The sequence below is a fragment of the Chelonia mydas genome, chromosome 3 (genome assembly GCF_015237465.2).
Source record: "Chelonia mydas isolate rCheMyd1 chromosome 3, rCheMyd1.pri.v2, whole genome shotgun sequence".
NCBI classification, from domain to species: domain Eukaryota; kingdom Metazoa; phylum Chordata; order Testudines; family Cheloniidae; genus Chelonia; species Chelonia mydas.
In genome coordinates, this window is record NC_057851.1 from 1,912,460 (window position 1) to 1,931,880 (window position 19,421).

General features: G+C 57.3%; 1 protein-coding gene across 6 annotated transcripts in view; it reads right to left on the minus strand.

Moving 5' to 3' along the window:
• DNMT3A (DNA methyltransferase 3 alpha) overlaps window positions 1-19,421 on the minus strand; it is a 266,976-nt gene that overhangs the window by 162,620 nt on the left and 84,935 nt on the right. The gene's annotated exons all lie outside the window — the stretch shown is intronic.

Here is a 19,421-nt window from a genome sequence, read left to right on the forward strand (position 1 = left end):
AGAGGCAGGAGTCAGGGTCAATGGCAGGCCAGGGTCAGAGACCGGAGACCAGAGGTAGTACCAGGTTAGAATCGAGAGGCAGGAATCGGGGTCAGAGTCAGGCTGGGGTCAGAGTGGAGACCAGAGGCAGTACCGGGTTAGAATCGAGAGGCAGGAATCGGGGTCAGAGTCAGGCCGGGGTCAGAGACCGGAGATCAGAGGCAGTATCGGGTTAGAATCGAGAGGCAGGAATCAGGATCAGAGTCAGGCCGGGGTCAGAGACCGGAGATCAGAGGTAGTACCAGGTTAGAACCGAGAGGCAGGAGTCGGGGTCAGAGTCAGGCCGGGGTCAGAGTGGAGATCAGAGGTAGTACCAGGTTAGAACCGAGAGGCAGGAATCGGGGTCAGAGTCAGGCCGGGGTCAGAGACCGGAGACCAGAGGCAGTACCGGGTTAGAATCGAGAGGCAGGAATCGGGGTCAGAGTCAGGCCGGGGTCAGAGACCGGAGACCAGAGGTAGTACCGGGTTAGAATCGAGAGGCAGGAGTCGGGGTCAGAGTCAGGCCGGGGTCAGAGTGGAGACCAGAGGTAGTACCGGGTTAGAATCGAGAGGCAGGAGTCGGGGTCAGAGTCAGGCCGGGGTCAGAGTGGAGACCAGAGGTAGTACCAGGTTAGAATCGAGAGGCAGGAATCGGGGTCAGAGTCAGGCCGGGGTCAGAGACCGGAGATCAGAGGCAGTATCGGGTTAGAATCGAGAGGCAGGAATCGGGGTCAGAGTCAGGCCGGGGTCAGAGTGGAGATCAGAGGCAGTATCGGGTTAGAATCGAGAGGCAGGAATCGGAGTCAGAGTCAGGCCGGGGTCAGAGACCGGAGACCAGAGGCAGTACCGGGTTAGAACCGAGAGGCAGGAATCGGGGTCAGAGTCAGGCCGGGGTCAGAGTGGAGACCAGAGGCAGTACCGGGTTAGAATCGAGAGGCAGGAATCGGGGTCAGAGTCAGGCCGGGGTCAGAGTGGAGATCAGAGGTAGTACCGGGTTAGAATCGAGAGGCAGGAATCGGGGTCAGAGTCAGGCCGGGGTCAGAGACCGGAGATCAGAGGCAGTACCGGGTTAGAACCGAGAGGCAGGAGTCGGGGTCAGAGTCAGGCCGGGGTCAGAGTGGAGATCAGAGGCAGTACCGGGTTAGAATCGAGAGGCAGGAATCGGGGTCAGAGTCAGGCCGGGGTCAGAGACCGGAGACCAGAGGTAGTACCGGGTTAGAATCGAGAGGCAGGAATCAGGATCAGAGTCAGGCCGGGGTCAGAGACCGGAGACCAGAGGTAGTACCGGGTTAGAATCGAGAGGCAGGAATCGCGGTCAGAGTCAGGCCGGGGTCAGAGTGGAGATCAGAGGCAGTACCGGGTTAGAACCGAGAGGCAGGAGTCGGGGTCAGAGTCAGGCTGGGGTCAGAGTGGAGACCAGAGGCAGTACCGGGTTAGAACCGAGAGGCAGGAGTCGGGGTCAGAGTCAGGCCGGGGTCAGAGACCGGAGACCAGAGGCAGTATCGGGTTAGAACCGAGAGGCAGGAATCAGGATCAGAGTCAGGCCGGGGTCAGAGTGGAGATCAGAGGCAGTACCGGGTTAGAATCGAGAGGCAGGAATCGGGGTCAGAGTCAGGCCGGGGTCAGAGTGGAGACCAGAGGTAGTACCGGGTTAGAATCGAGAGGCAGGAATCAGGATCAGAGTCAGGCCGGGGTCAGAGTGGAGATCAGAGGCAGTACCGGGTTAGAATCGAGAGGCAGGAATCGGGGTCAGAGTCAGGCCGGGGTCAGAGTGGAGACCAGAGGTAGTACCGGGTTAGAATCGAGAGGCAGGAATCGGGGTCAGAGTCAGGCCGGGGTCAGAGTGGAGATCAGAGGCAGTACCGGGTTAGAACCGAGAGGCAGGAATCGGGGTCAGAGTCAGGCCGGGGTCAGAGTGGAGATCAGAGGTAGTACCAGGTTAGAACCGAGAGGCAGGAATCGCGGTCAGAGTCAGGCCGGGGTCAGAGTGGAGATCAGAGGCAGTACCGGGTTAGAATCGAGAGGCAGGAGTCGGGGTCAGAGTCAGGCCGGGGTCAGAGACCGGAGATCAGAGGCAGTATCGGGTTAGAACCGAGAGGCAGGAATCGGGGTCAGAGTCAGGCCGGGGTCAGAGTGGAGACCAGAGGCAGTACCGGGTTAGAATCGAGAGGCAGGAGTCGGGGTCAGAGTCAGGCCGGAGTCAGAGACCGGAGATCAGAGGCAGTACCGGGTTAGAACCGAGAGGCAGGAGTCAGGGTCAATGGCAGGCCAGGGTCAGAGACCGGAGACCAGAGGTAGTACCAGGTTAGAATCGAGAGGCAGGAATCGGGGTCAGAGTCAGGCTGGGGTCAGAGTGGAGACCAGAGGCAGTACCGGGTTAGAATCGAGAGGCAGGAATCGGGGTCAGAGTCAGGCCGGGGTCAGAGACCGGAGATCAGAGGCAGTATCGGGTTAGAATCGAGAGGCAGGAATCAGGATCAGAGTCAGGCCGGGGTCAGAGACCGGAGATCAGAGGTAGTACCAGGTTAGAACCGAGAGGCAGGAGTCGGGGTCAGAGTCAGGCCGGGGTCAGAGTGGAGATCAGAGGTAGTACCAGGTTAGAACCGAGAGGCAGGAATCGGGGTCAGAGTCAGGCCGGGGTCAGAGACCGGAGACCAGAGGCAGTACCGGGTTAGAATCGAGAGGCAGGAATCGGGGTCAGAGTCAGGCCGGGGTCAGAGACCGGAGACCAGAGGTAGTACCGGGTTAGAATCGAGAGGCAGGAGTCGGGGTCAGAGTCAGGCCGGGGTCAGAGTGGAGACCAGAGGTAGTACCGGGTTAGAATCGAGAGGCAGGAGTCGGGGTCAGAGTCAGGCCGGGGTCAGAGTGGAGACCAGAGGTAGTACCAGGTTAGAATCGAGAGGCAGGAATCGGGGTCAGAGTCAGGCCGGGGTCAGAGACCGGAGATCAGAGGCAGTATCGGGTTAGAATCGAGAGGCAGGAATCGGGGTCAGAGTCAGGCCGGGGTCAGAGTGGAGATCAGAGGCAGTATCGGGTTAGAATCGAGAGGCAGGAATCGGAGTCAGAGTCAGGCCGGGGTCAGAGACCGGAGACCAGAGGCAGTACCGGGTTAGAACCGAGAGGCAGGAATCGGGGTCAGAGTCAGGCCGGGGTCAGAGTGGAGACCAGAGGCAGTACCGGGTTAGAATCGAGAGGCAGGAATCGGGGTCAGAGTCAGGCCGGGGTCAGAGTGGAGATCAGAGGTAGTACCGGGTTAGAATCGAGAGGCAGGAATCGGGGTCAGAGTCAGGCCGGGGTCAGAGACCGGAGATCAGAGGCAGTACCGGGTTAGAACCGAGAGGCAGGAGTCGGGGTCAGAGTCAGGCCGGGGTCAGAGTGGAGATCAGAGGCAGTACCGGGTTAGAATCGAGAGGCAGGAATCGGGGTCAGAGTCAGGCCGGGGTCAGAGACCGGAGACCAGAGGTAGTACCGGGTTAGAATCGAGAGGCAGGAATCAGGATCAGAGTCAGGCCGGGGTCAGAGACCGGAGACCAGAGGTAGTACCGGGTTAGAATCGAGAGGCAGGAATCGCGGTCAGAGTCAGGCCGGGGTCAGAGTGGAGATCAGAGGTAGTACCGGGTTAGAATCGAGAGTCAGGAATCAGGATCAGAGTCAGGCCGGGGTCAGAGTGGAGATCAGAGGCAGTACCGGGTTAGAATCGAGAGGCAGGAGTCGGGGTCAGAGTCAGGCCGGGGTCAGAGACCAGAGATCAGAGGCAGTATCGGGTTAGAATCGAGAGGCAGGAATCGGGGTCAGAGTCAGGCCGGGGTCAGAGTGGAGATCAGAGGCAGTACCAGGTTAGAACCGAGAGGCAGGAATCGGGGTCAGAGTCAGGCCGGGGTCAGAGACCGGAGACCAGAGGTAGTACCGGGTTAGAATCGAGAGGCAGGAGTCGGGGTCAGAGTCAGGCCGGGGTCAGAGTGGAGATCAGAGGCAGTATCGGGTTAGAATCGAGAGGCAGGAATCGGGGTCAGAGTCAGGCCGGGGTCAGAGTGGAGATCAGAGGTAGTACCGGGTTAGAATCGAGAGGCAGGAATCGGGGTCAGAGTCAGGCCGGGGTCAGAGTGGAGATCAGAGGCAGTACCGGGTTAGAACCGAGAGGCAGGAATCGGGGTCAGAGTCAGGCCGGGGTCAGAGACCGGAGATCAGAGGTAGTACCGGGTTAGAATCGGGAGGCAGGAATCGGGGTCAGAGTCAGGCCGGGGTCAGAGACCGGAGATCAGAGGCAGTACCAGGTTAGAACCGAGAGACAGGAATCGGGGTCAGAGTCAGGCCGGGGTCAGAGACCGGAGATCAGAGGTAGTACCGGGTTAGAATCGAGAGGCAGGAATCGGGGTCAGAGTCAGGCCGGGGTCAGAGACCGGAGACCAGAGGTAGTACCGGGTTAGAACCGAGAGGCAGGAATCGGGGTCAGAGTCAGGCCGGGGTCAGAGACCGGAGATCAGAGGTAGTATCGGGTTAGAACCGAGAGGCAGGAATCGGGGTCAGAGTCAGGCCGGGGTCAGAGACCGGAGACCAGAGGTAGTACCGGGTTAGAATCGAGAGGCAGGAATCGCGGTCAGAGTCAGGCCGGGGTCAGAGACCGGAGATCAGAGGTAGTACCGGGTTAGAACCGAGAGGCAGGAATCGCGGTCAGAGTCAGGCCGGGGTCAGAGTGGAGACCAGAGGTAGTACCAGGTTAGAACGGAGAGGCAGGAATCGGGGTCAGAGTCAGGCCGGGGTCAGAGACCGGAGACCAGAGGCAGTATCGGGTTAGAATCGAGAGGCAGGAATCGGGGTCAGAGTCAGGCCGGGGTCAGAGTGGAGACCAGAGGTAGTACCAGGTTAGAACCGAGAGGCAGGAATCGGGGTCAGAGTCAGGCCGGGGTCAGAGACCGGAGACCAGAGGCAGTATCGGGTTAGAATCGAGAGGCAGGAGTCGGGGTCAGAGTCAGGCCGGGGTCAGAGTGGAGATCAGTGGCAGTACCAGGTTAGAACCGAGAGGCAGGAATCGGGGTCAGAGTCAGGCCGGGGTCAGAGACCGGAGACCAGAGGCAGTACCGGGTTAGAATCGAGAGGCAGGAGTCGGGGTCAGAGTCAGGCCGGGGTCAGAGACCGGAGATCAGAGGTAGTACCGGGTTAGAACCGAGAGGCAGTGTGACGAAGTGGGACTGTTCTTAATGTTTCCTCCGAATATTGTGGGGGTGCCTCAGTTTCCCCTATGCAGTTCTTAAGTATCTAGGGGGTGGGAGAAGGGTGTATGATCATTGCAGAGCCCTGGGGGGCAGGTGTGTGCAGGGGTCTGGACACAGAGAATGGCCGACACCCTGTTTCCTGGCAACTGATGGCCTGGGCCCTTCCCCCCTGCAAGGTGAGAGCTAAAGGGTTGGAGAACAAAGGAATCAGGTGACCTCCTGGCCCGGGAAAGGAACAAAGCCCAGAGGAGGAGGGGCTGGAGGGAGTTTCAGTTTGGGGCTGGCTGGGACATGGAGTGAAGTGCAGACGTGGTTGTCTGGCTCACTGCCCCCCCCCCCCCCCCCCAAAATGGACCCAGCTGAGGGGTCCTGTTCTCTGCACCTGCAAGCTCTGTTTTAGACCATGTTCCTGTCATCTAATAAACCTCTGTTTTACTGGCTGGCTGAGAGTCACGTCTGACTGCGAAGTTGGGGTGCAGGACCCTCTGACTTCCCCAGGAGCCCTGCCTGAGCGGACTCGCTGGGGGAAGCGCACGGAGGGGCAGAGGATGCTGAATGCTCCGAGGTCAGACCCAGGAAGGTGGAAGCTGTGTGAGCTGTGTGTCCTGAAGACAGGCTGCTCACAGAAAGGCGACTGCCCCAGAGTCCTGACTGGCTTCATGGGGAGCAGTTCCAGAGTATCGCCCAGGGACTCCATGACAACTGGTGGCAGCGGTGGGATATACTGCACCCCGTGGACGGCGCTTCCTGCAGTAAGTGACTGGGGAACAGTAAAACGAAGGGGGATTGACGGGGACCAGGCGTGCTGAAGATTCAGAGAGAGACGGTTTCAGGGGGTGGTTAACTCCTGGAAATGTGTGACCAGAGAGGAGGACTTTTGCAGTAACAGGGTCCCCCGGGGGATTGCAGCGAGCGGTCCCAGGGGCGGAGGAGTCTGCAGCTCGACCCTGGCAAAGAGGTGGTGACCTTGAGAAGGGCTGGCACACTAGGGGTTCTCCCTGGAAACCGTGGGGAGCTGAGAGCACATAGGCCTGTGAGTCCACAACAACTTGGGAAGAGCAGAGTGATGGCCTATCACCATCTCCTTAAGAAGGACATTGTAACCCTGTGCAGAAAGAGAGGATTGTACATTGGAAAGTTCAACAAAGCAGAGTTAATCGTGCAGCAGGAGGAGGATGACCGCTCTAAGGGACAGATTCCTGACCCAAATGGGGCTATAGCAGGATCTGGGAGGAGCTGGAGTGGGAGCCAGGCATCGCCAAGACTCCTGTCCCTGACTAGACGAGGGTCTTCACGATCGGGTTCCCCATCCGGGGATCGGAGACGGACGGGATTGGAGCTGAGTCCGAGAGAGCCAGAGGACTGTGAGAGACAGCGAGAGCCCGAGAAAGAGCTGCAGAAGCAGCAGCAGCATGAACTGGCGGTGGGGGAGCGGAGAGGCCTAGGGGACCTCCCAGGTGTGAGTGGGGATAGACCCCTGGGGGCCAGCTCCGCAGGGAACCTCGAGACTAAATTGCTGCCCCTGGTTAAGGACGGGGGGGATGTGGATGCCCACCTCACTGCCTTTGAGCAGGCTGGAGATTTGAACCAGGGGGATCCTGCGGAAAAGCCCCGGTGTCTAGCTCCCTTGCTGGGTCCCAAGGCCGTAGACTCCGTCAGCCAGATGGGTGGGGAGGTGGACAGGCTCCCACTCCCGACCCCAACCTATATGTCTGTGTGGAGTTTCCTGGGGCCAGGCCCCTCGGACCCCCAGTGGGAGCGGAAGGTGATGGCCAGCTTGTCGGGGAGAAGACCCAATCCCAGTTTGACCCCCTGGGGTTTTGGGGTGGCCAAAGGGCATGGGTCGCAGAAACCTTCCCACATGCGGCCTGCGAGTGCTATCGACCACCCCCGACCTAAGGGAGGGCGTGAAACTGGAAGGGCCTGGTGTAACTCCTAGCAAGGAATGGGAGAGATGCTGGGGCATCCATGGGAACGTTGGTGGCTTCGAACTTCCCCAGGTCACCGGCTAAAGTGACCCCGCTCAGTTCGATCTCGAAGGGGGGAGAGATGTGACGAAGTGGGACTGTTCTTAATGTTTCCTCCGAATATTGTGGGGGTGCCTCAGTTTCCCCTATGCAGTTCTTAAGTATCTAGGGGGTGGGAGAAGGGTGTATGATCATTGCAGAGCCCTGGGGGGCAGGTGTGTGCAGGGGTCTGGACACAGAGAATGGCCGACACCCTGTTTCCTGGCAACTGATGGCCTGGGCCCTTCCCCCCTGCAAGGTGAGAGCTAAAGGGTTGGAGAACAAAGGAATCAGGTGACCTCCTGGCCCGGGAAAGGAACAAAGCCCAGAGGAGGAGGGGCTGGAGGGAGTTTCAGTTTGGGGCTGGCTGGGACATGGAGTGAAGTGCAGACGTGGTTGTCTGGCTCACTGCCCCCCCCCCCCCCCAAAATGGACCCAGCTGAGGGGTCCTGTTCTCTGCACCTGCAAGCTCTGTTTTAGACCATGTTCCTGTCATCTAATAAACCTCTGTTTTACTGGCTGGCTGAGAGTCACGTCTGACTGCGAAGTTGGGGTGCAGGACCCTCTGACTTCCCCAGGAGCCCTGCCTGAGCGGACTCGCTGGGGGAAGCGCACGGAGGGGCAGAGGATGCTGAATGCTCCGAGGTCAGACCCAGGAAGGTGGAAGCTGTGTGAGCTGTGTGTCCTGAAGACAGGCTGCTCACAGAAAGGCGACTGCCCCAGAGTCCTGACTGGCTTCATGGGGAGCAGTTCCAGAGTATCGCCCAGGGACTCCATGACAGGCAGGAATCGGGGTCAGAGTCAGGCCGGGGTCAGAGACCGGAGATCAGAGGCAGTACCGGGTTAGAATCGAGAGGCAGGAATCGGGGTCAGAGTCAGGCCGGGGTCAGAGACCGGAGACCAGAGGCAGTATCGGGTTAGAATCGAGAGGCAGGAATTGGGGTCAGAGTCAGGCCGGGGTCAGAGTGGAGACCAGAGGTAGTACCGGGTTAGAATCGAGAGGCAGGAGTCGGGGTCAGAGTCAGGCCGGGGTCAGAGTGGAGATCAGAGGCAGTATCGGGTTAGAATCGAGAGGCAGGAATCGGGGTCAGAGTCAGGCCAGGGTCAGAGACCGGAGATCAGAGGCAGTACCGGGTTAGAATCGAGAGGCAGGAGTCGGGGTCAGAGTCAGGCCGGGGTCAGAGTGGAGACCAGAGGCAGTACCGGGTTAGAATCGAGAGGCAGGAATCGGGGTCAGAGTCAGGCCGGGGTCAGAGTGGAGATCAGAGGTAGTACCGGGTTAGAATCGAGAGGCAGGAATCGGGGTCAGAGTCAGGCCGGGGTCAGAGACCGGAGATCAGAGGCAGTACCGGGTTAGAATCGAGAGGCAGGAGTCGGGGTCAGAGTCAGGCCGGGGTCAGAGTGGAGATCAGAGGCAGTACCGGGTTAGAACCGAGAGGCAGGAATCGGGGTCAGAGTCAGGCCGGGGTCAGAGTGGAGATCAGAGGCAGTACCGGGTTAGAATCGAGAGGCAGGAATCGGGGTCAGAGTCAGGCCGGGGTCAGAGACCGGAGATCAGAGGTAGTACCAGGTTAGAATCGAGAGGCAGGAATCGGGGTCAGAGTCAGGCCGGGGTCAGAGACCGGAGACCAGAGGCAGTATCGGGTTAGAATCGAGAGGCAGGAATCAGGATCAGAGTCAGGCCGGGGTCAGAGACCGGAGACCAGAGGCAGTACCGGGTTAGAACCGAGAGGCAGGAGTCGGGGTCAGAGTCAGGCCGGGGTCAGAGACCGGAGATCAGAGGTAGTACCGGGTTAGAATCGAGAGGCAGGAATCGGGGTCAGAGTCAGGCCGGGGTCAGAGACCGGAGATCAGAGGCAGTACCGGGTTAGAATCGAGAGGCAGGAATCGGGGTCAGAGTCAGGCCGGGGTCAGAGTGGAGACCAGAGGCAGTACCGGGTTAGAATCGAGAGGCAGGAGTCGGGGTCAGAATCAGGCCGGGGTCAGAGACCGGAGACCAGAGGTAGTACCGGGTTAGAATCGAGAGGCAGGAATCAGGATCAGAGTCAGGCCGGGGTCAGAGTGGAGATCAGAGGCAGTATCGGGTTAGAACCGAGAGGCAAGAATCGCGGTCAGAGTCAGGCCGGGGTCAGAGACCGGAGATCAGAGGTAGTACCAGGTTAGAACCGAGAGGCAGGAATCGGGGTCAGAGTCAGGCCGGGGTCAGAGACTAGAGATCAGAGGTAGTACTCCACTCAGATGACACCTTGTGGGAAGGGGTGCCCCAAAGAGATCCCAGTGCCAGAGGGCAGGAGGCTCCCCCGGATCAGCTGAGGAGACCAGCTCCATGTACCCCAGCTCACTGTGGCTCTAACCTGTAACTACCAGGTGTCATGTCGTATGTCACTGGGAAACGAACGCCTCGCTGGTGGTTCATGTTCTTGCGTGATGTACGTGCAGTGTGTAGTAAGGGTTATGGATACACACTGGAATTACACTAACGGGGGTTTAAACCAGGCACGTCAGGGGAGTTGGTAAACAGGTCTGCCCTAGACAAAGGAAGGCGTCTTTGCTTCTACGCCCAGCCCAGGGTCAAGCAGAGACAATGCAGGTCCACTGATGTGTCAGGCAAACGAAGCCTCAAGCTACCAAGTGGGGCAGGAGAAAGCTTCCAGCAGGGAAGAGAAACTTTATCTGGGCTATAAAGACAGGGGGTCTGAACATCAAGTGCTAAGCAATTGGATCACCTGATTGCGTCCAACATTTCTGGGTTATAACCGTGTATGGAGTGAGGTGTTTAGTGAAGGCCTGGCACGCTAGTGATTAACAGCATAACCAAATGTCTGCATGGCTGTGACACTCCATCAGGAACTGTGGGCACTCATGGACACTGGGCTTCACAGAGTGTCCTAGCAAAGGAGAAACGGGTCTTTCCCCACCAGCAGGGAACGTCACCACTGTCCACCTGTCTCCTATGTCCATTAAGTGTGGTGGAGTCACAACCTGGAAGCCCCATTTCCAGGCACGGGATGGGAAAAACATCCAGACAACCGGCCTCTTGAAACAAGGTCATTGGCCTTTGGGAGACATCGGCAAAACCAGCTGCCATCTGTGACACCTGGCACTAGGCAGGCACAAGGGAATAGGGCTCTGGCAAGCTGAGAAAGGTGGGTCCTTCAAGCCAGAGGAGCAGGGGTGAAGTAGTGCCCATCTTTAAAAAAGGGAAGAAGGAGAATCAGGGGAACTACATGCCAGTCAGCCTCACCTCAGGCCCTGGAAAAATCATGGAGCAGGTCCTCAAGGAATAAATTTTGAAGCACTTCGGGGAGAGGAAAGTGATCAGGAACAGTCAGCATGGATTCACCAAGGGCAAGTCATGCCTGACTAACCTAATTGCTTTCTATGATGAGATAACTGGCTCTGTGGATGAGAGGAAAGTAGTGGACGTGTTATTCCTTGACTTTAGCAAAGCATTTGATATGGTCTCCCACAGTATTCTTGCCAGCAAGTTAAAGAAGTATGGGCTGGATGAATGGACTGTAAGGTGGATAGAAAGCTGGCTAGATCATCGGGCTCAATGGGTAGTGATCAATGGCTCCATGTCCAGTTGGCAGCCAGTATCAAGCGGAGTGCCCCAAGGGTCAGCCCTATGGCCGGTTTTGTTCAGTATCTTCATTAATGATCTGGAGGATGGCGTGGATTGCACCCTCAGCAAATTTGCAGATGACACTAAACTGGGAGGAGAGGTAGATACCCTGGAGGGTAGGGATAGGATATAGAGGGCCCTAGACAAATTAAAGGATTGGGCCAAAAGAAATCTGATGAGGTTCAACAAGGATAAGTGCAGAGTCCTGCACTTAGGACAGTAGAATCCCATGCACCGCTACAGACTAGGGACCGAATGGCTCGGCAGCAGTTCTGCAGAAAAGGACTTAGGGGTTACAGTGGACGAGAAGCTGGATATGAGTCAACAGTGTGCCCTTGTTACCAAGAAGGCCAATGGCATTTTGGGCTGTATAAGTAGGGGCATTGCCAGCAGATCGAGGGATGTGATCGTTCCCCTCTATTCGGCATTGGTGAGGCCTCATCTGGAGTACTGTGTCCAGTTTTGGGCCCCACACTACAAGAAGGATGTGGAAAAATTGGAAAACGTCCAGCGGAGGGCAACAAAAATGATTAGGGGGCTGGAGCACATGACTTATGAGCAGAGGCTGAGGGAACTGGAGTTATTTAGTCTGCAAAAGAGAAGAGTGAGGGGAGATTTGATAGATGCTTTCAACTACCAGAAGGGGGGTTCCAAAGAGGATGGAGCTCGGCTGGTCTCAGTTGTGGCAGATGACAGAACAAGGAGTAATGGTCTCAAGTTGCAGTGGGGGAGGTCTAGGTTGGACAGTAGGAAACACTATTTCACTAGGAGGGTGGTGAAGCACTGGAATGCGTTACCTAGGGAGGTGGTGGAATCTCCTTCCTTTGAGGTTTTTAAAGTCAGGCTTGACAAAGCCCTGGCTGAGATGATTTAGTTGGGGATTGGTCCTGCTTTGAATGGACTACATGACCTCCTGAGGTCCCTTCTAACCTTGACATTCTATGATTCTATGAAGTCTCTGCAAACTGAATGCAAGTGAGACACCTGCGTAGGCCAAGAGCTTTCACCAAAAGAAACCAGCCCCTTGCACGTCTGTGGAGAGCCAGCGAGGCATGGCTGGGAAGGAGAAAGGTCGGTAAGAAATCCACCTTGAACAAAGCCCAGGTCACTGGAATGTGTAGTTGGTTGTGTTTTGCTGGTCACTGTCTGCCTCCATTCCTTATGCCCCAAATCCCTTACCCTGCTGGCTATGTTGTGAATCATTTGTTTATTTGTACAATAAACCAGCTCCGGGTGGTTTGTGAAGAGCAGGGTGGATTCGCCCCGGTTAGGGTTACAAGATGTATTCTGCTTTGGTCTCTCTAAAGGAGCAAGGAGCTGTACTATGCTCTGAGTGTGCAGGGGAGGGCTGGGCGCTGCAGGGCACAGGGCTTTAGGGACATTCAGGGCTGGGAGTCTGTAGGGGCCAGCTGGCCGGTGGTACCCAAGGCTGGTGGAAGTCAGTGTGGGGTGGCAGCCAGGTTGGGTTGGCTCAGGGCTGTGTAGCACGCACACACTCGGTACATGACCTGCAGGCTGGTAGGCTGGCATCCCCACGCAGGGAGCTACAGCAGCCAAGTGTTGTGAGGAGCCTGGGGGAGCAGCGACACCATCCCTTCGTGGTCTGAACTGCACCCCCAGACCATGACAGAAGAGACCACGCCTGGAACCTGTCAGGCCTGTACTGCCCAGTTTGCTGACACTGTGCAGGCCAATGGACTCGGCTTTGCTCTGGGAATCCCAATGCCCTCAAGTAACTGGATGCCAAGTCGTGACCTCTCTCTAACACGGCACAGTACCCAGCACTCGCCTGGGGCACAGGACGTCTGCCATCCCTTAGCACCAGGTGCAGGCAGCCACTGACTTCAGGTCATCTCTGCACTTTCCCTGGACAAGCCGATGATACACGGCTCAACAGGTGCACTCAGGGCTGCGACGCCCAAGTGCCAGGGCTTACGCACAGGTGCTGCACAACCCGCTGGGGATCCTGCAGCTGATCCTCCCACATGGAGCTCAGCCCACTGCTATGCTGCCGGTGCCAGGCATTTGGAGCCGGGAGAGTCCCTGAAGGAGATAAGAGCGACTCCTTCCTGTCACCGGTGAGTGGGCCAGCCAGGACAAGCATGTGCCTCTCTGTCCCTGGCCATGTCTACTCTTCTGAGGCACAGGCAGGGCTCTGCAGGAAGGGGTCTGTCCATCACCATTGCTAAGCCAGCTCCTGGAGAGGGGGCAGTTCTTCCACCGAGTCAGCTGCATCTCTCCTGGGGGCTAGGTCGACCTAAGCACGGCCTTCAGGGTGCAGAGCACTGAGCGCCGTCTCTAGGTGACCGCGTCTGTAAGCGTAGGCCAGGCCCAGTATTTAATCTGGCATATCTGTTGGCTCGGGGGAGGAAAGGGGAGGCGGGGGGGGTGAGCAGTCCTGAGGACATGCCCGGTGATCAGCCCTGCCTGGGGAGCAGGGTTATGCTGGGCCCTGAGTGCTCTTCCTGCTGATTTGGTCGTTAATAAAACCACCCCCAGAGATGGGAAGCTCGAGGCTCCACCCAAGATGGGGCCACTGGGGATGGTCCCTGCTCACAGGAACGGTGCCGTCGGTCCCCAGGAGAGAGCCCCCCTCAAGGGGATAAATTAGACTGTATGTAACTCAGGAAACAGGTGTGATGGGGCGCGGCCGCCTCCCACCCACGGACAGGCCACAGAGGTTGGGCTGCAGGAATTGCTGCTGTGCAGAACTAGGGAAAAGCCCCCCGTTATCTGTGTGGAGAGGTTAGCAGATCTTCCCTGGGAGGAGCCCAGGAAGGGTGCTGGGCAGGCCGGAGCAGGCCTTTCCCAATAGGGCAGCCACCTTCAGCTCCCCTGCAGGTCATGCTTAACCTTCCTGGCCTCCCTGCAAGATGCTCCATAGCCACCTGCCCCTACCCCAGCCTGGTTCTCAAAGCATGGCCCTAGGGCCCCTCTCCCAGTGACACCAGCCTTGATACCCTGTTCATCGGCTTCTCCTTCCCACGGATGTCCTGCTGACTTTCAGCCCATCAAACCACCATCCTCCCCACAGCCAAACCCCACTCCTACAACACGGAGAGTCATTCATTATTAGCCTTCTCCCCACCAGGCCGAAACCAAGACACTGCTGCAACCCTCCCCTGCCCTCACACCCACACTGTTTGCTACTCCTGCTCCTAGGATTGTGGGGCAGGGACCATGCTTCCTACTGGCCCTGACAGCACCTAGCACTCTGGAGAGCTGTGACATACATAGCAATAACTACAGTTTAAATGGGCGCTTGCTGATGTGCTCTGGGAATTGTTCTGGGGCTGGTCCCTGGCCTGTGCTATGCAGGAGATCAGACCAGGTGATCACAATGGTTGCCTCTGGCCGAAAGATCTAGGAAGCTCTAAAATCAGGACTATCTAGAGTAGGGGTCGGCAACCTATGGCACGCGCGCCAAAGACGGCATGCGAGCTGATTTTTAATGGCACGCTGCTGCCTGCCAGGTCCCAGCCGCCGGCCCCCCCAGCAGGCAGCAGCGTGCCATTAAAAATCCTGCCTGCCCCGGCCCGCTCTTCCCCGCCCCCCGCCCTCGCCCATGGGGGCAAAGTGAAGAAGCTTGGTCCTGCCGGCTACTGCTGCAGGGCAGGCAAGCTCCCCCACCTCTTCCCCCAGCGTGCTGCGTTCCTGCCCCTCCTCCTCTCCCTCCCTGCTGCCCATCAGCTGGTGGCCCTTCCGAGGAGGGGGAGAAGCGGAGGGGAGGAGGGGGAGAAGAGGTGGGGACAGGGCCTTGGGGAAGGGGGGTGGAATCAGGGTATATCCCCTCCAGCCCCCTGCTGTGAGCCGCTCTGGGCAGGGGGCTGGAGCACCCCCACGACCCTAGCCCACACCCCCAGCCCTCTGCCCTGACCCCTCCACCCCCCACAAACCCCAGCCTCCTTCCCTGACTCCTGCACCCCTCCACAACCCCAGCCTGACTCCGGCACACCCCCACATACTCAGCCCTCCCAGCCCCCTGCCCTGACTCCTGCACCCTCCTCACACCCCCCCAGCCCCCTGCCCTGACTCCTGCACCCCCTACACATACCCAGCCCCCCCCACCCCATGCCCTGACTCTGGCATCCCCCACATTCCCACCCCCACCCTGAGCACCAAATGGGAGCTCCTGCACCCCGCCCCCCACATTCCCACCTGCACCCCTCCCACCAAATGGGAGCTGCTCAGGTAAGCGCTCTACACCCAAACCTCCTGCCCCAACCCTGAGCTCTCTCCCTCATTCTAGCTCCTGGCCAGACCCTACACCCCATCCCCCAGCCTGCTCCTTCACCCCCAGCCCTGTGCTCAGTGCACTCCCACCCTCAGCTCAGTGCAGAGAGAGGAAGAGAATGGGCTAGAACCAGGGAGAAGGTAGGTACCCACTCTGTGTGGGCAGGGCCGGGATCCCAGACCGGCAGCGGGCTGAGCGGGGCCGGCAGCCGGGACCCTGGCTGGCAGGGGCCGGCGGACGGAACCCCAGACCGGCAGAGGGCTGAGCCGCTCAGCCCGCTGCCGGTCTGGGGTCCCAGCTGCCAGCCCCACTCAGCCCGTTGCCGGTCTGGGGTTCTGGCTGCCGGCTCCTTGCCAGCCGGGGTCCTGGCCGCAGGACCCACTCAGCCTGCTGCCGGCCTAGGTGAACGGAACCCCAGGCTGGCAGCGGGCTGAGCGGGCCAGTGGCGTAAGATCAGCATTTTAATTTAATTTTAAATGAAGCTTCTTAAACATTTTGAAAACCTTGTTTACTTTACATAATACTTACATAATAGTTTAGTTATATAATATATAGACTTATAGAGAGAGACCCTCTAAAAAACGTTAAAATGTATGACCGGCACGCGAACCCTTCCATTAGAGTGAATAACTGACGACTCGGCACCCCGCTTCTGAAAGGCAGCAGACCCCGATCTAGAGAATTCTCCTCTTGAAGCACCGTCATGTTCAAGGACGTCAAACTATCACCAGGGGCCTGTGCCACCCGCACCTCTGTAGGGAAACAGACCCAGGCCAGGATGTGAAGAGGCACCTAAGTGAAGCCCATGGCAATAGAGAGCATGATGGAGAATGAGAATACTAGGAAAAGCCTGGTACATGCCACAAGCTCCTTGAATTCTCCACAGGCAGAAGCAGGTTCCCAGAACTCAGCAGCATGAGGGGATCTGACTTCAGGACAGCAAAGTGAGAGGAATTAAGAAATGCATTGAGCAGAACTGAATGGGCAGCAGGAGGGCGGGGACTATGGACACTCTATATTAAGGTGCAACAGACTAGAGTTCCTCCAAACCAGAAGAATCCAAAGAACAAGATCTGAGGTTTCAAAAGTTAACCTGGACTGGAACTGGTGAGGAGGTTACCAGACAAGACACCACAGAGAGGGCTTCCGGGTCAAGGAAAGCACAGCAAAAGAGCTAGCTCCTGCTAGCCCAAAGGGATTCGTGGAATTAGGTCAGGTCTACACTTAAAATGCTACGCTGCTCAAGGCTGTGAAAAATGTCATACCTTGAGCAAGGCTGAGCTGGTGTAGATGCAGCCAGGTCTATGGAAGAATTCTTCCTTCGCCCTAGTTACTGCCTCTTGGGAAGGTGGATTAACTGCCTCAGCAGAACGACCCCTTCCATCACCGCAGGAAGTGGCTGCACGACTGCTGCAGTGCTGTAGCTGGGCCCCAGTAGTGCAGACACAGCTAAGAGGAATTCATCAAGGCATGAAGAACCACTAGAGAAAGTCCTTTGTAAGCCAGGAGGGGAGATAGCAAACAGCTTTTCCAAACCCATCTCCAACAAACCCAAGGGAAACCTTTGGCCGATCAGGAAGTAACGCAGACCTTAAGACAACTAGCTGTGGGGAGCAGCTAAGGCAATGCCTGGAAAATAGGAATACCTACGAATCAGTCAAGGAATAGTCGCTGGCACTACTAACCGCCACAAGCACTAAGAACTGTTTCTGAAGAGCCATGGAGATCCGGACGGACTGAATAAAAGCAAATCTGGTACCAGGCCTCCCAAAGAGAAAGGAGGGATATGCGGGAAATGACCACCGCATGGTACTAACAGCCTCAGGTACACAAAGAACTGTATGTAAAGACACACAGCATCCCAGCACTAACAGAATTACGAGCGATAACTAGCTGCAGGGTATTTTAAAGAACAAACCTGGACAAGATATCGTGGCTTTATCTGACAGAATTTGGAAGCACAGGAGGAGAAGCAGAACATATTGAGATGTTAAGAAATATCCTGCAACCTCCCTGTCCATACTAATTCGGACTGGTCTCGATAAGAACCTTGTCAAACAGACCAGACGCTGGCCAAGGGACCACAGATGAAATGGAATAATAGGCTAATCTAAACAGCAATGAGGGGGCTTGGAAGCTAAGCAGGGAGTGGTGAGGTCTGCTCTTATTTAACAGCTGCCTTTAGGATCTGGAAGAGACTCTAAAGATCACGCTCTGTCTGACTGTATCCATCTGGTTTCAGAGGAGCAGCCGCGTTAGTCTGTATTCGCAAAAAGAACAGGAGGACTTGTGGCACCTTAGAGACTAACCAATTTATTTGAGCATGAGCTTTCGTGAGCTACAGCTCACATCATCGGATGCAAGTGCATCGGATGCAATCCGATGAAGTGAGCTGTAGCTCACGAAAGCTCATGCTCAAATAAATTGGTTAGTCTCTAAGGTGCCACAAGTCCTCCTTGTATCCATCTGCTGGCTTTTGGCTTAGATAGACTGTGAGCTCCGTGGGGCCGGGACCATCTTTTTGTTCTGTGTTTGGCCAGTGCCTGGCACCATGGACACTGATTACGATTAAGAACTTTGCGGCAGGGTAGATGGTCCAGCTGGGGGGCATGTCCCAGGCAGGAGTGAGACCCCATTGCTGGGAACATTTAACACCGTATAAAGCCAGAGGGAACAGACTGTAGGGGACAATCCTGCACTGGTCCAAGGGAAACGGGCCTAATGTTTCCATCACTACAATAGGCAACATACAGAGTTTATGAGCTGAAGGAGACGGAGCAGTTCTGTTGCCTACGAGTTCCAGCCCAGACCCTTGCCAGGACAGCTGCTTCGGGTGCGAGAGAATAAGGTCAAGCTGCCTTTGGGCTGGGCTGCTCCCATCCGCTCAGTGTCCTGCGTGCTAACACACTGGCCTATGTCTCTCTCCCGTGACAGCTGGACAAGATCCAGTTCCTGCTCTCCTTTGGCTCTTGGACTGGGCAATTAGATCCCACCCAGTCACCTTTCCACTTGCCACGCTGCACCTCCCCACCTGTCCCTTCAGCGTTATGCACAGGGGCAGCTAATCCTCTTGCAAGCACTCTGCACAGGACAGAGCTTCTCCGCACAGCCCCAGCTCGCTGACAGCCTTCTCGAGCCTAAAGGCAGCACCCCCAGAAATGGGATCTCAGCAACTGGTCCCAGTGCAGTCTCCTCCCCCCGCTTCCTCGTGCAGCTCTGCTCACACCACGTTCCAAGCTGCATCCTGAAGGCTCCATTATAAACAATAACAAAGATTCCCTGCACTTCCCACGGAGGAAACGGGAAACCAACCCATGTGGTTTGAATTAGTCCGCAGGCTGCTGCAAGGGCTCCTGGGAAATGTGGCTGCCCAGGGCTCAGCCCATTCTGGCTGACGGACAGCACTGCTGGAGGAACAATGCTGCAGAGCCAAGCGGGGCTGGCCGCCTCCTCGCCAGACAAGGCACCATTCAGCCTCTGGGACTTGGTGGATGCAGGAATGTGGCCACTCTCTCAGGATCACACAGAGAGCCACGAGCTCCCAAGCAACGTGCTGCAGGGGATCCCACAGATGCATTCAATTCCCCTTCTCCTCGGCTGATCACTCCTAGGCCCTGACATTCCCCCCCCCTCCGTCCTTCACTGACCTCTCTGTTCACCCTGGCCCAGCGGGCAGCCACCCCCAGAGTGATTTACACTGTGCCCCAGAAAGCCCGGGTTGTGACTAAGTGGGACTGTTCTTAATGCTTCCTCTGAATAGTGTGGGGGTGCCTCAGTTTCCCCTAGGCAGTTCTTAAGTCTCTAGGGGGTGGGATAAGGCTGTATGATCATTGCAGAGCCCTAGAGGGCAGGTGTGTGCAGGGATCTGGACACAGAGAATGGCCAACACCCTGTTTCCTGGCAACTGATAGCCTGGGCCTTCCCCACTGCAAGGTGAGAGCTAAAGGGTTGGAGAACAAAGGAATCAGGTGCCCTCCTGGCCCGGGAAAGGGACAAAGCCCAGAGGAGGAGGGGCTGGAGAGAGTTTCAGTTTGGGGCTGGCTGGGGAAATGGACTGAAGTGCAGACCTCGTTATCTGGCTCACTGGCCCCCAAAATGGACCAGCTGAGGGGTCCTGTTTGCTGTACCTACAAGGTCTGTGTTAGACCATGTTCCTGTCGTCTAATAAACCTCTGTGTTACTGGCTGGCTGAGAGTCCCGTCTGACTGCGGAGTTGGGGGGCAGGACCCTCTGGCTTCCCCAGGAGCCCCGCCTGAGCGGACTCGCTGGGGGAAGCGCACGGAGGGGCAGAGGATGCTGAATGCTCCGAGGTCAGACCCAGGAAG